Genomic DNA, 12,084 nt, shown 5'->3' with positions numbered 1-12,084 from the left:
TTCCCCAGGCGATCTGCATTGAGGGATCTCTGAAGCAAGAGAACATTGTTGACCCAGACATCACTAACTTCTTTCCTTCTGAAAAGTTCCATCTGCTGATAAACCTTTGTCCTTTTTCTTTGATTAGCTTTCCTCTGGCAATAAATCCTATTTTGTTTTGTGCTGGGGTCTGGCCAAGGAAGTATTTCTATTAACCTGGAGCAGCTGGGGAGTAGCTGGCTCTTACTGACAGAGGATTGTGGGCCTGACTATCCTGTAATGCTAATATTTTTCCCTCTTGAAGTCCCAGCTAAAAAGGATATCCATGCTCCTTCTGTGGTTATTTTGCCAGCCTTGAAGCTGGCAGAGTCCTGTGCGCAGGGTGTCATTAGCTTAAAGGTGACGGTCATTAGAATTTCCATCTAAAATCTGTTCTCCCCACAACCTCAATGTCTGTCATCTTTGCTGTGGGCTTTAATTTATCCATTCATAGAGTGGGAACATACTCCTGCTACTTTCATTGCCCAATTGACTTTAATTAAAAGAAAAAATCTGTAACACCTCCTATCTTGGAGGGCTTTGAGTTTGGTATCCTAATGTCAGGGGCCCTTGAAACTGAGGGAAATGGAAGTCAGCTGTGAGAGCAGCAATTTCCATGGAGTGAGACTCGATGGGCTTTGCCGCACCAGTGTGCAACGCTCATATTCACATTCATTTCGAGCCACCTGTGAGTCTCTGGATCTTCTGCATATCTTCAGCCTAAAGGAGGAGAGAGAGCCTACTTTTAGTCCCTGATGCTTTCTGCTCAGTTACAGCATTTATTCTAAGCCTTCCAGCCCTGAGGCTGTGGAGACTTGCGAAGTGCACTAGCTTCATTACCAAGCTCCACAGCAACAACCTCGCTCTCCATCTCTACCTTTCGCCCAAGGTCTGTGATATCCTTCCATATCTCACAGGTGTAAAATGAGCACGAAATATGCACAGTGACTGCTAAGAACCCTTGTCCCCAAAGGCAAACTCTGTAGTGACTAATCCCTAGGAGACTCTGGGATTTTGAAATTGGTATATTTTCTACATTCTGTTATCTTTAATTCCTCTGAGCCTTTTGCAGTGTATTTACTGTCCCTTTACCCCTTTTCTTATGGTAGCTCCCCACTCTGCATAGCCAGTGCCCTCAGCCAGCAGCACTTTATCTGCTTCCAATGTAGCATGTCCTGGAAGGAATTATAGCATTGCCTTTCTCTCGACAGCTAGGTCATCTCTCAGTAACATACAATAAGCTGTACTTGGGCCAAAGGAAATGGGTTTAGCCTGGCGGGTAATTAATTTTCTCAGGGTTCAGTTTCCCACACTGAAATTGGTCTCCGTCTGATCAATTAGAAGAACATTTCATGAACGAAACTGATTATGAATCATGGGTTTCAGTTCAGTTGTGGAAAACCTGATACATGACTGTTGGAGCAAAAAGTAGAGGGATGCTTCAGCCCATTTGTTGCAGCTACTGCTGAGAAATGAAAACACACACACTCACACACTCTCACTCCTTCATGAAGAAAATGGTGCTGAGACTCAAGCAGATCACAGCGTAGGGCTGAAAATGGTCCTCAGATCTCCTGATCAGTTGTCTGCCTGGACAATGAAGCTCATCCACCAGCATAGGGTGGTCCTGAGGCCGTCCTTCTGAGCTCTGGCATAGCTTAACTCTGGCAGGTCTTCTTTCCTTTTGCCTTCAGACATGTAAATATAAAATGTAAGAGAGTTTTAGAATGAGGAGCATCCCCAAAACATCTTTAATTCTAATAGAATGATTTTGGAAAATCAAAGGAATGATCTTAGAAAGCTGAGGTCTCTGTATCACAGTCAACTCCTCCTTCCCCTTTTCCTCTGCAGGTAACAAGTCACAAAAGAGATGGCAGCCTTTCCAGCTGCAATTTTGTTGTTAGGAGGGTGACAACATTTCCATTTCAGCCAAGAGCAAGCATACAGGGTCCTTCTTACACAGTGGGAATAGTTACATACTTAAGCAAGGAGAACGTTCTCCATCCTTCCTCTTCTTCTTTCTGCTCCAAGAATCCCCCAACACTGAGAAGGACTGTTAGATGGTTCAGACGGAGTCCAGTTTAAAAAGAAATGCTGCTCCTGTGTCTTTAAAACATGCCTGATATTTTACTTTAAAGGAAATAAATAACTTCAAATCTTCAAATGAATTTTTGCTGAGGATCTTTTCTTTTTTCTACTGAAAAAACCGTGACACTAAACTTTACCGTCATCTCAAGCCTTGAATAGGTTTTCATTTGTGTCAGCTTAACCAAGTTAAAATTCCCTCTCACAGGCTCAGTATTTAGAAGTATTGTACCAGAAGTAGCTTAATAAGTTTCTCTTAACAAAAAAAATAAAAGGAGAATAAAAAAAAAAGAAAAGTATCTTGTGGCACCATGCAGAGTAAACAAAGAAATTCAATTTCACAAAGCAGGACCTGCTAAAGGATACATACTCCACCCAGAGACGAGGACCAAGGCTGGGCCTTCCAGCGAAACAAGCCTGCATATGAAATATTCATCACCTAAAAATGCAGGCAGTGATCTCATCTGTTTTTATACAATAAACTGGGTCAAGCCCAGTTAGCGCCTGTGCAGGACGCTCTCTAAACAAAGTATATTAATAAAAAGGTGTTGCAGAAAATGGTTGTCAGAGGATGGGAGTGTAGGTTTTTATGTAGTTCCTACGATTATATATATATATGTATTTTATAAAGCTCCTTTTTTCCTCACGAGCATAGACCCCTCATAAAGGGAGAGTTGTGTTTGCACCTTTATCTTAATTTGTAGTTGAAATATGTAATGTATCTTATACACTGATCTTTATTCATGCTGGAGAAGTACATTTGGAAGGGAGAAAAGGGAGGCTTGTGCTTCTTAACTGTTTAAGAGTTTCTGTAGGAGGAAACTCTACGAGGTTGGGTCACATCTGAGGCAGTTTATCCTCAATGAATGGGGTCTCGTTGTGCTCGGGAAGTGGAAATGTTGACTGAGCCTTTTAGTAAAAAATATAATGTTGTTGTATACGTTCAAACTGAGGAGCAAGACTTCAAACACGAACACAGACAAATGTGACTATTATACTGCTACAAATGAGTGCGGAGAAAGCACTGTTGCTCCTGCAGTAACCCCTGCTGCTGAGGAAGCGTATACAGATACTGTTGAGGAAGGTGTAAAGATGAAATTTCCTAACTGAACAATAATACCTAAAATAGTATTCTGGTTCCAGGCTTTTAGAGATAGTGCTTTTAAGATGCAGTGGAAAACTGATGTCCTGACCTCTTGTGGTCACTAAATATACAGTGCCAGACTCTCCAAGTATATGATTATTTTCAACTCACTGTCTCCTCCTTCAATTTTTGTTTTACTGAATAATGTTATCTGCAGCATTCCCTTTATGATTTCACCCGGGCTGAAACTTACTCAGTGTTCCTAATTCTTTTGTAAAAGGTAGACTGTGATACAGTTGGGCACCACCAGCCCTGACAAATTCCAGAACACTCTGCAATACAACCACAGGCAATGAAATGATATTAGCATGTGATCTGTTGCTCTGCATAGCTCTGATTAGATTAGATATTAGGAAGAGAGGTTTTTTTCCTGTGAGGGTGGTGAAGCACTGGAACAGGTGGTTCAGAGCAGTGGTGGCAGCCCCATCCCTAGAGGTGTTCAAGGCCAGATTGGGTGGGGTTTGGAGCTCCTGATCCAGTGGGATGTCCATGCCTGTGGCAGGGGTGTTGGAACTGGATGGGCTTTAAGGTCCCTTCCAACTCAAAACATTCTATGATAGCTGTTTTCGATCATTCCTTGAAGCAGGACTGCCTTTAAGGGCCTGTGAAATAATCCTTGAAAGTAATCTGACAGTCAAAGTTAGGAAGTAACAATGATATCTTTTAGAATGAGAAGATGCAGGCTAATGGTGAGAATTTATTTTTATCATTGCCTTGAAATGTTTCAGGACATATTCAGCAAAGAAACCACCCCTGAAGAGCTGACATAAGTAGTAGGGTGCGGTATCTTTTTGCATGGGTGTTGGCAGTCAAAATTACACAAGATTCAAGTTTCCAATATATCTTATGGTTACTGTCTGTGTCTAGTGAGTTTTGCTGTAAAGAAATGATAGGTTTTGAGCCAACCATCTGGCATGACCACATGGGAAACCAGACTTTGATTCACACCTCTGCAGGCTAGAGTCAGATGCTGAGAATATTCAGGACCTGACTGCAGGGCTTAAAAAATGTCATTCATTTCACTCCATCTTTGCCTGATGCTGTGGAGGAACTACGGGTACAAATATGGTCAAGCATGATGACCACTGCAATTTAAGAAGAGGCTGAAAGCTTTGAGGCAGAATAGCTTATGTTGCTGGAGGGGGTTTAGGGATGGGCAGAGAGAAAAACAATATCAGTTAGATGTTAACATAATTGACTTACGAACTTTTGGGCAGGCTCCTGTTTTTTTTGTAAGGTAGTCCCTAATTTGGACACAGCTATCTTGTCTCCGTAAAGCTGTAGGATTAACTTCTTTGGATGAAGAAGTGAGGTAGGGGTAACTGAGTACTACTCATGTGCGTGACTATTCAGTAATGTTTTTTCTTATAAAGCCAAAAGCGTGGTGTTTACTATGACCATGATAAAAACGAAGTCCAACATGAACTTCCTTCTTCCTGACCTGATAAGGCCCCATCTCTCATGATTATCAACGTAGTCTGTGATTCCTGTCTCGTACTCCGTGCCCTGAATTTCAGAGAATGGATGGGATAATTTACAAGATGTCTGATATTTGAGTAAGATACTTGTCTGGATGAGACTGCTGAATGACTTACCTGATGCCGCTCGGGTTAAGAGGATAACTAAAAATCCAGTCCAGCAGTTTATTGGCTTCAAATAGGGAAAATGTGAGGCAGAGCGAAACTATCACTCTGGTTCCAACATACGAACACAGTTCCTGCTGTGTACCAAACAAGCCAAGGCCAATGGAATTTCATTTCTGGAAGACCAGCTAAGAGAGAAAATGATAGTAATGCAGATTTGTGGTCATAAAGGTTCATGTTGCTGCTGTGAGGTCATCATGGGATGAGGTGCAAATGCTGTAAATGAGGGAAGGAAAGACAATTTCATACCATAATGCATTATGCACAAGCAGTAAACAGATACTTGCCCTCTGAATGTTTTTGTCTGGGATGGAGAATGAAGCAAAAGCAGACTATAAGACAGAAGCAGAAACCTGTCTCTCTTTTAACAATCTGCACTCAACTGTGTTCAAAATAGCCACTTGGCAATGATTTTCTCAGAGATAAAAATGGTGTGGAGTGCAGAAAATAAGGGCATAGCTGTAACAGAAGGAGCAGAGTTGAGCCAGTATGTTATTTTTTTTTCAGTTCTGATCCTGAAGTCAGTCCAGGTTGGATTTGTCACAAGCCAATCATGCTTTGGTTGTTGCTTTGGAAATGGAAAGTTTTCAGTATGGCAAAGAGTTGCAAGGTGGTGACTCACCTGCAGTGCACAACCACAGTCTTAAAGATGGCTTTAACTGTTATCTCCTTTCCTGCCTGAGTCTGGACACTGGCTCTGTCCCCAGGGAACCACTGCAGCTCTTTTGCGGAAGGCAAAGTTCACTCTGTGACCTGACGAGTAAGAAGCCCACTGCAATGCCCATGCTCTGCTGAGGAAGTGAGGAAGAATCCAAATCCTTTTTTATCCTTCTCTGAATAAGAATTGAAAGAAAATCAGGGACAATGAATTGTTTTACAGATTCTATTTCCATGTAGTATCTCAAGGTATCCCTGGCATATTTGGCTTTTAATATCAATTAAATATTTCTTCTGTTTAGAAGCTTAAATTAGATATATGGACTGTTTAGAACTGATTAGAATCTGAGGAAGGGATTGACTCATGGTATGATTTTATTAACTAAATTCAACAGTGAAGGTGGCACAAGCTGAACGGGGGAAACCTAAAAGAATTCCCTTTTGGCTGCCAGGACATTATAGTGATTTGGCATCTTCATCATCATATGACATGATGCAGGAATAAACAAGATGAGGTCGGGGTTACAGTTCATTAATGCTCGTCATGTGCCTGGTAAATCCCCACCAGCTTCTGTTGTCCCTCACACAGCGGGGAGCAATTCCTGACCAGGTCGTCCGGGTGATATTTCAAGCAAGAATGGAATAATTTTGAGCACAGTTATATTCTTTACAATCTGTGGTCAGATAACATCCCTGTGGCAACCACTACAATTGCCTATGTGGAAAAGTAATGTTCAGAAAGTAATTTAATGTAATGGATTGTTTAGCTTTCTTTTAATTAAATGTAGCAGCTGGAAACAAGAAGAAGACAGCTTTGTATCACCAACCAGTTCTCTAATTGCAGGCATCCTCCATAGACACTCCTTAGAGTACTGCGTTTTTAACCCAAGTTTAAGACCCATTTAAGCACCCCAAAACACTGTGATTTTTTTCCACCTTTCATGAATATTGTGGGGGACTGTCTTGTTTTGGTTTGGTTTGCATTTATCTCTCTCCCCAAAAGTCAAACTGCAGATGAGAAATCAGCACCCAAGTAGCTCAACCAGCTCCAGAAATCATCTCTTGGAGGAGTCCAGCAGGCACACAAGGGCAGATAGTGCTAAAGTTCCTTGGGAAATTGTCCTTTTCGAATGACTAAATGAAGAGCCTCACCTGTTTATTCCCACCAAATGATTCCAGCAGTTTAAAGATGACTGAACACATTCATGGGCCTTTCAGCTGAGCCCCTTTCACACAAGCACAAAAGACTGCTTGTAGATCGTATCAGTACAGTTGTGACTCAGATGGTCATTACAGTTGTAATGTTGGCAGGCACATTTCTCGGAGTAGTAGTGACTTGAAATCAAGACCATTTAATGACATCTTTTGCTCCATAATTTTGAAATGAAAGGCTTTGGCAAACGTACCAGCTGGAAGAACTGGGGTTTTCAGCGTCAAATGTTCAAAATTCCACTGGGTTACAAGAACAGGATAACTAAGATGTTAAAAGTGCTCATTGCTGTTGCATTTATAGTGAGTAGTGTAGAGTGACTTGCTCAGGTTTGAGCAACCATGTGGCAGATGTCTAAAGGCAGGTGACATCAATCCAGTCTGTGCAAGCCAGATTCCTCTATACTTGCCTAGTTTTACTGATTTCATTTTCACCATTCACACTTGCTTCCTTCCTCTTTGTTTCGGAAGGGTTTTCTGTGTACGTGTAGAGGGAGTAGCTTTTGTATGATTCCCCTTAAGAAGCTTGGTACAAGGAGATCACTGAAGGAAAGATATTTCCTTCTGGTTTGCCCCCAAGACTGGTTAATTGCCCAGTGCAAAAGGCCATGGGCAAGAGACCTAATAGGTCAAGTCAGACCCTAGCACAAGCATGCCTATGGCCACGGAGAACAGCTTGCACTTGTGTTCCTGTTTGCATCCCCTTCTGGCTGTGCACAAAGCTAAAGACAGGTTTGGAAGCTGGGCCAAGATATCGAGAGTTTGCCAAACAACCCTTTGTCTGGTGCGTAAATCTATACCTACTGCAAAGTGAACAAAGCAATGAGGAAAAGACAACGCTGACTTGCAGATCTGTCAAAAAGGCTTTTAAGATCCCTAGTGGGGCAACTTGCAACTGGTAAATATAGTCAAGAAGAAACACAAGCGGATCATTTCTTCCCTCAGTCTCACCGCAGCACTTTATATTGTTCCTCTTGAGAGGAGAAGAGAATTCTGGCATTGGCAGAGGGAAGACTGGGAGAAACAGCGGGCTTAGTCTATTTGCTGTTGACTTCACCATGGGTGCCATCAAGGATTTTTTCCAGTTCTCTTGTCTTGATCCTCAGGGAAAAAGAATCGAGAAGGGAGTGGGAAAGGGAAAGGAAAAGTGAGGGCTTGCAGTGTATGAAGAAGAGGATATTTTGACAGAATGGGTGGTGATGGCTAGGGAAATGGGGGAACAGGCAAGTAGTAAATGAGTTTGTGTTTCTGGCTGCTGAATAGCCCCAGGAGGTTCCCAGCAAGTCTGCCGCTTTTTTATTGGAGTTTTGTGCCAGAGTTATAAGCCCTTTAAATTAGTCTAGATCATTAGGGAAGCTTGGCTGATCACTGATGAAAAAATATAACAATTAAAACAAAGGGCTGGAAGAGGAAAGCAGGGGGAGAGGGAGCTGGGGGTGAGAGATTTTAATACTTAATAACAAATACTAATAATGGTACAGAGTTGGGGACTAATTAAAAGTTTCTAAAAAGAGAGAAGAAGAGAGTGGAATTAATCTGGAGTGTTTTATTTGGCAGCTTCCATGAGTGCCTGAATAAGCCACCCTGGCTAGGAGCACAAGACACAACACTGGGAGTTGAGCAAAGCTCTGTTGATAGATGGATCTAAGGCATGGTGTAGCACAGCTCAGCAGACCGGTCTGACTCCTCTTCACGGCTGTGTATTTTGATGTCTGCCCCCTATTCTGGGACTACAAATATTCATTCTCCTACATGGAACAATGGGGCTGGGAAGAATGAACAAAGGAAGGAGTTTGAAGGGTTGAGAGAGCAAAATTCTCTGCAAATTGGGCTGCTTTAGGGGGAGGATATCAAGATGCCAATAGCATAGATCTGAAAACCATTCATGCAGTGATTTTTGCACAGATAGCCTGGATAGGAGTCCAGGAAAAAAGATCCACGAAGGACTTACAATTGCAAGCGGCTCAGAGAGCAGCTTGCCACTCAGTTTTCCAGAGGCTGGAAGAGCATTCAAAGGAAGAATCAGTATTCACTTGTCTTCTTATGTTGCTCTTATCTATTGGCTGATGTCAGGGCAGGATAGTAGGTTAGATGAATTTCCATGGCTGGTTTTGTTACAACCTGTCCTTCTATCAATGCCATCTTTAAGAACACCTCTATCCCTACAGTCAGAAATGTTCCCTAAAGGAACAACCTCACAGGTCTGCCTTCAGCTATGTCCAGAGGGTTGGCCGTGGTGAATGCTGAAATAACCAAAGCAGCAACTATTGTGTTTCACTAACCAGTTCAACAGCTTCATGACTGACTGTTCTGGCTGGAGCGAGCATCGGATAAGGTCATTTGTGTGCCATTTCAACTAAACCGTTGTCTGGCAGTAACGCTGCCATCTTCCATCTTCTGGATAAAAAACCTGGCTGTGGGTCAATGCCTACTTCAGACACAATGTTCCTTCCAGCACCTAGCTCCTTTCACGTTCTCTTCTGTGCAGGTAACTAAGTTTTAATTATGGTTGGGTTTTTTTGCTGCTCTTTATCTTAATTAAGTCTGACTTGCTGACTATTTCAAGGGAGATTATGTCTGAGAAATGCCTTCCTGACTTGAGTTCTGAATAGTGGAAGGAGAGATATGAAAGCCATCAGCACTGGATGTGCCAGGCAGCTGCATCCTTAAGGCAGCAGAAATGCAGTACAGTAGGGACTGGATGTGCAGCAGGACTGGGGAAAGCTCAGCTAAAACGGGACCATCCACCTGGAATGAGCACGGAGCAAGAAAGCCAAGGGATTGAATACCTGGAAGGCAGAACAGATTTCCCAGAAAACTCCCTCTGTATTATCTTATCTGGGATTTAGCTTTCCCCACACTTTCTCTTGTAATGCAGCACCTGGTAAATTCAGACTTATAAAGCAAACATCAGCAGAGTCCCCCAGTCCGTAGACAAGCACAGGCTGAAAAGCCCACGGTAGTCAGAGACAGCTTTGCCACAGCTCTCCGCTTTTTGTTATTTTAGCCCTGCACAAGAAGAGCTAAAGTGCTTTTGGTGGGCCTGTGTGTGGTTTGGCTTGAGAACTCTATCTTGGCTCTTGATATAGCCCTGAAGCGTCCAGCAGAGAGCTTTGCTATTCTGCACCAGGGCTCTGTCTGTCTGTAAATACTTCTATTTCAGCAGCCTCTCTCCAAACGTGACAGATTTGCTATGAGGAACCTGGCAGCAAAGATTTTTTTTCTCCCCTCTCTCTCTCTCTCTCTCTCTCTCTCTGACAAATGTATAAAACGTATTAGCTTTTCATGTTCTAATTTATGGTATAATAAACTCCTCTCTGCCCTGGCCTCTTTCAGGGATTCAAAGTGAAGCGTTCTAACTCCCTGCTTTGGCAAAACCCTACCAAACTCTTGGTGAGGAGGAGGGGTTGGAGAGAGTGATGGGGCAAGGGGTGGAATTGGAAGGAAGAGATGAGGGAGGGGTGTAGGGAAAACAAGGTTTTTAGGGCAGAATGATGAAAGGGGTTTCCTGTAGAGTTTACACAGCTCAGCTCCTAGTGCCAAAGGGCTTCTCCAATTGACTGAGAAGTGCCCTTATTTAGACCTTGGAGGGACATAAATTGCAAGAAGGGATTGAGTCTGGACATCCTTATTCAGGATGAAAGGGTAGGAATGCAGGAATAGGATGTGGAAAGAAAGGAGGATTTGGTTTCACTTGCAGTAAAGAATTCATTTGACCAGTCCACATTAAAAAAATAAACCTTCATGGAGTCCAGAGGACCTGTGTCCATCCTGTGTCGTGTCTGGACACACACATTGTGTGTTTTGTGTATAACTGCAATGCAGAACCCCCCAGTCACACCCGCTCATTCTGTAACCACGAGTCTGCTTTTCTTCCCAAATTTTTCCATCTGTTTTCTTTGTGCCTCTGTCTGAAGGCACCTTCTAATAAGGTGGGGACTTTACCTTTACTCAACAGACTGCCAAGAACTCAAAAAAATATCTTTGTCCAGTTAACGCAATGGACACTGCTGAGTGGGTTTGTGTGTTTTTCTTCACTCTGAATAAATAATTGTCCCGTAAGTAATTTTTTTCCCAAGTAAACAGATTTGGTTCTGGTATTTTACTACTGGCTAGAGAGATTATGTTTTCACAGATGATGTAGGTGTATACATCTATGATGTGCAGGTAGTTTTACATCAGAGAAGGCTGCTGTATTGTGGGCATCCAATGTCTTCGTAAGGCTGAGAAAGCACATTGAAATTTGAGAGTAAGGTAAGTCTTTCCAGGAAAAATACTCTAGCAAACCAAAATGTGAAAGAAAAAAAAAAAGTGAAGTGGGCTGACAATCAAGGTTAGGAACAATGGTCTACAAGGGCCTCACTTTGATCCGTTTCCAGATCTGTTCAAGTTAAATGAATAACCTAAGTCCCCAGACCAGCCAATTTGAGTCTTAAAGCTAAATCTCACACCTTTCTGAGTTCTTGAAACATATTATTGACCTTTGCTTATGTCAGTTCCCCATTCATTAAAGTATTTATGGATCTTTGGTACCAAGTTGTGGGTTCAAAGTTGAGTGCATCTTTCTGCCTCCTGGCTTTTCTCCTTAAGGCAAACCATGAGGTGTTTAAGAGTGTCTGGGATTACAGGAATAGTCTGTGCTAGCATCTCTACTAGCAATAAAATTCTGAAGCTGCTTGAAACCCCAGCTTGTGTTACGAGCCTGTCCCATGCAAAACCCAAGCGTGTTACCGTGGTGCAGAAGCAGAGTGCAAATCCAGGACAGTCAAAGCTGCAGTCCTCATCTGCAAGGATAACCATAACCCTGCTCACCCTTGTTTCCCAGAGGATGTAGAATTTTCTAATGCCATGCAGGTACTGAAAAGAATGCCCTGCTCTTTTTTTCGTTATGCAAACAAATGACGTGGCTGGGTCACCATCACTAGACCTTCTGCGGAGAGGGTCCCATCCATCAGTCCCCTAGGACAGGTTTTCTGTAGGATTAGCTCAGGTGAAGGACGTAGAAAAGATATCCTCAATGCTATGGGATGGATTTGCTCAGGCAAGTGATGGGGGTTCATACCTGTAGGGTCCTATTGATGGGTTTGCTATAAGATCTGCCTGAAGCAAAGCGGAGCCTTGTTGGGATATTTCTCACAATGAGCTACATTGTTTGTACCCACAGCCTCAGGTACCATAATCTTGTCATAGGATTTTCTTGGGTTGGACAAGACTGTATGAAAAACTATAGATAAAAACTTAAAGACATTTAATACTGCAGGTTTTTTCCAGGAGAGAAAAACGTCTCACAGACCAGCCCCAGTAGCTGTGTTCAAACTGTTGTCAAAC

The 12,084-nt window shown here is 42.6% G+C and overlaps 1 long non-coding RNA gene across 2 annotated transcripts in view; it reads left to right on the top strand.

Annotated features, from left to right (window-relative positions):
* The window catches only part of LOC128854123 (uncharacterized), a 110,758-nt gene that overhangs the window by 18,691 nt on the left and 79,983 nt on the right, over nucleotides 1–12,084 (top strand). Inside the window, exon 1 of one of the 2 annotated variants that reach the window (XR_008453036.1) lies at nucleotides 8,405–9,244. The exons of the other annotated variant lie outside the window; for it this stretch is intronic. This is a non-coding gene — a long non-coding RNA (uncharacterized LOC128854123). Of the gene's footprint in view, nucleotides 1–8,404; nucleotides 9,245–12,084 lie in introns of those variants that run through there. 2 annotated transcript variants of the gene reach the window in all.

Source organism: Cuculus canorus, chromosome 19, assembly GCF_017976375.1.
Source record: "Cuculus canorus isolate bCucCan1 chromosome 19, bCucCan1.pri, whole genome shotgun sequence".
NCBI classification, from domain to species: Eukaryota; Metazoa; Chordata; class Aves; order Cuculiformes; family Cuculidae; genus Cuculus; species Cuculus canorus.
Note: the sequence above shows the minus strand (reverse complement) of the source record. Positions and strands in the feature narration are given on the sequence as shown.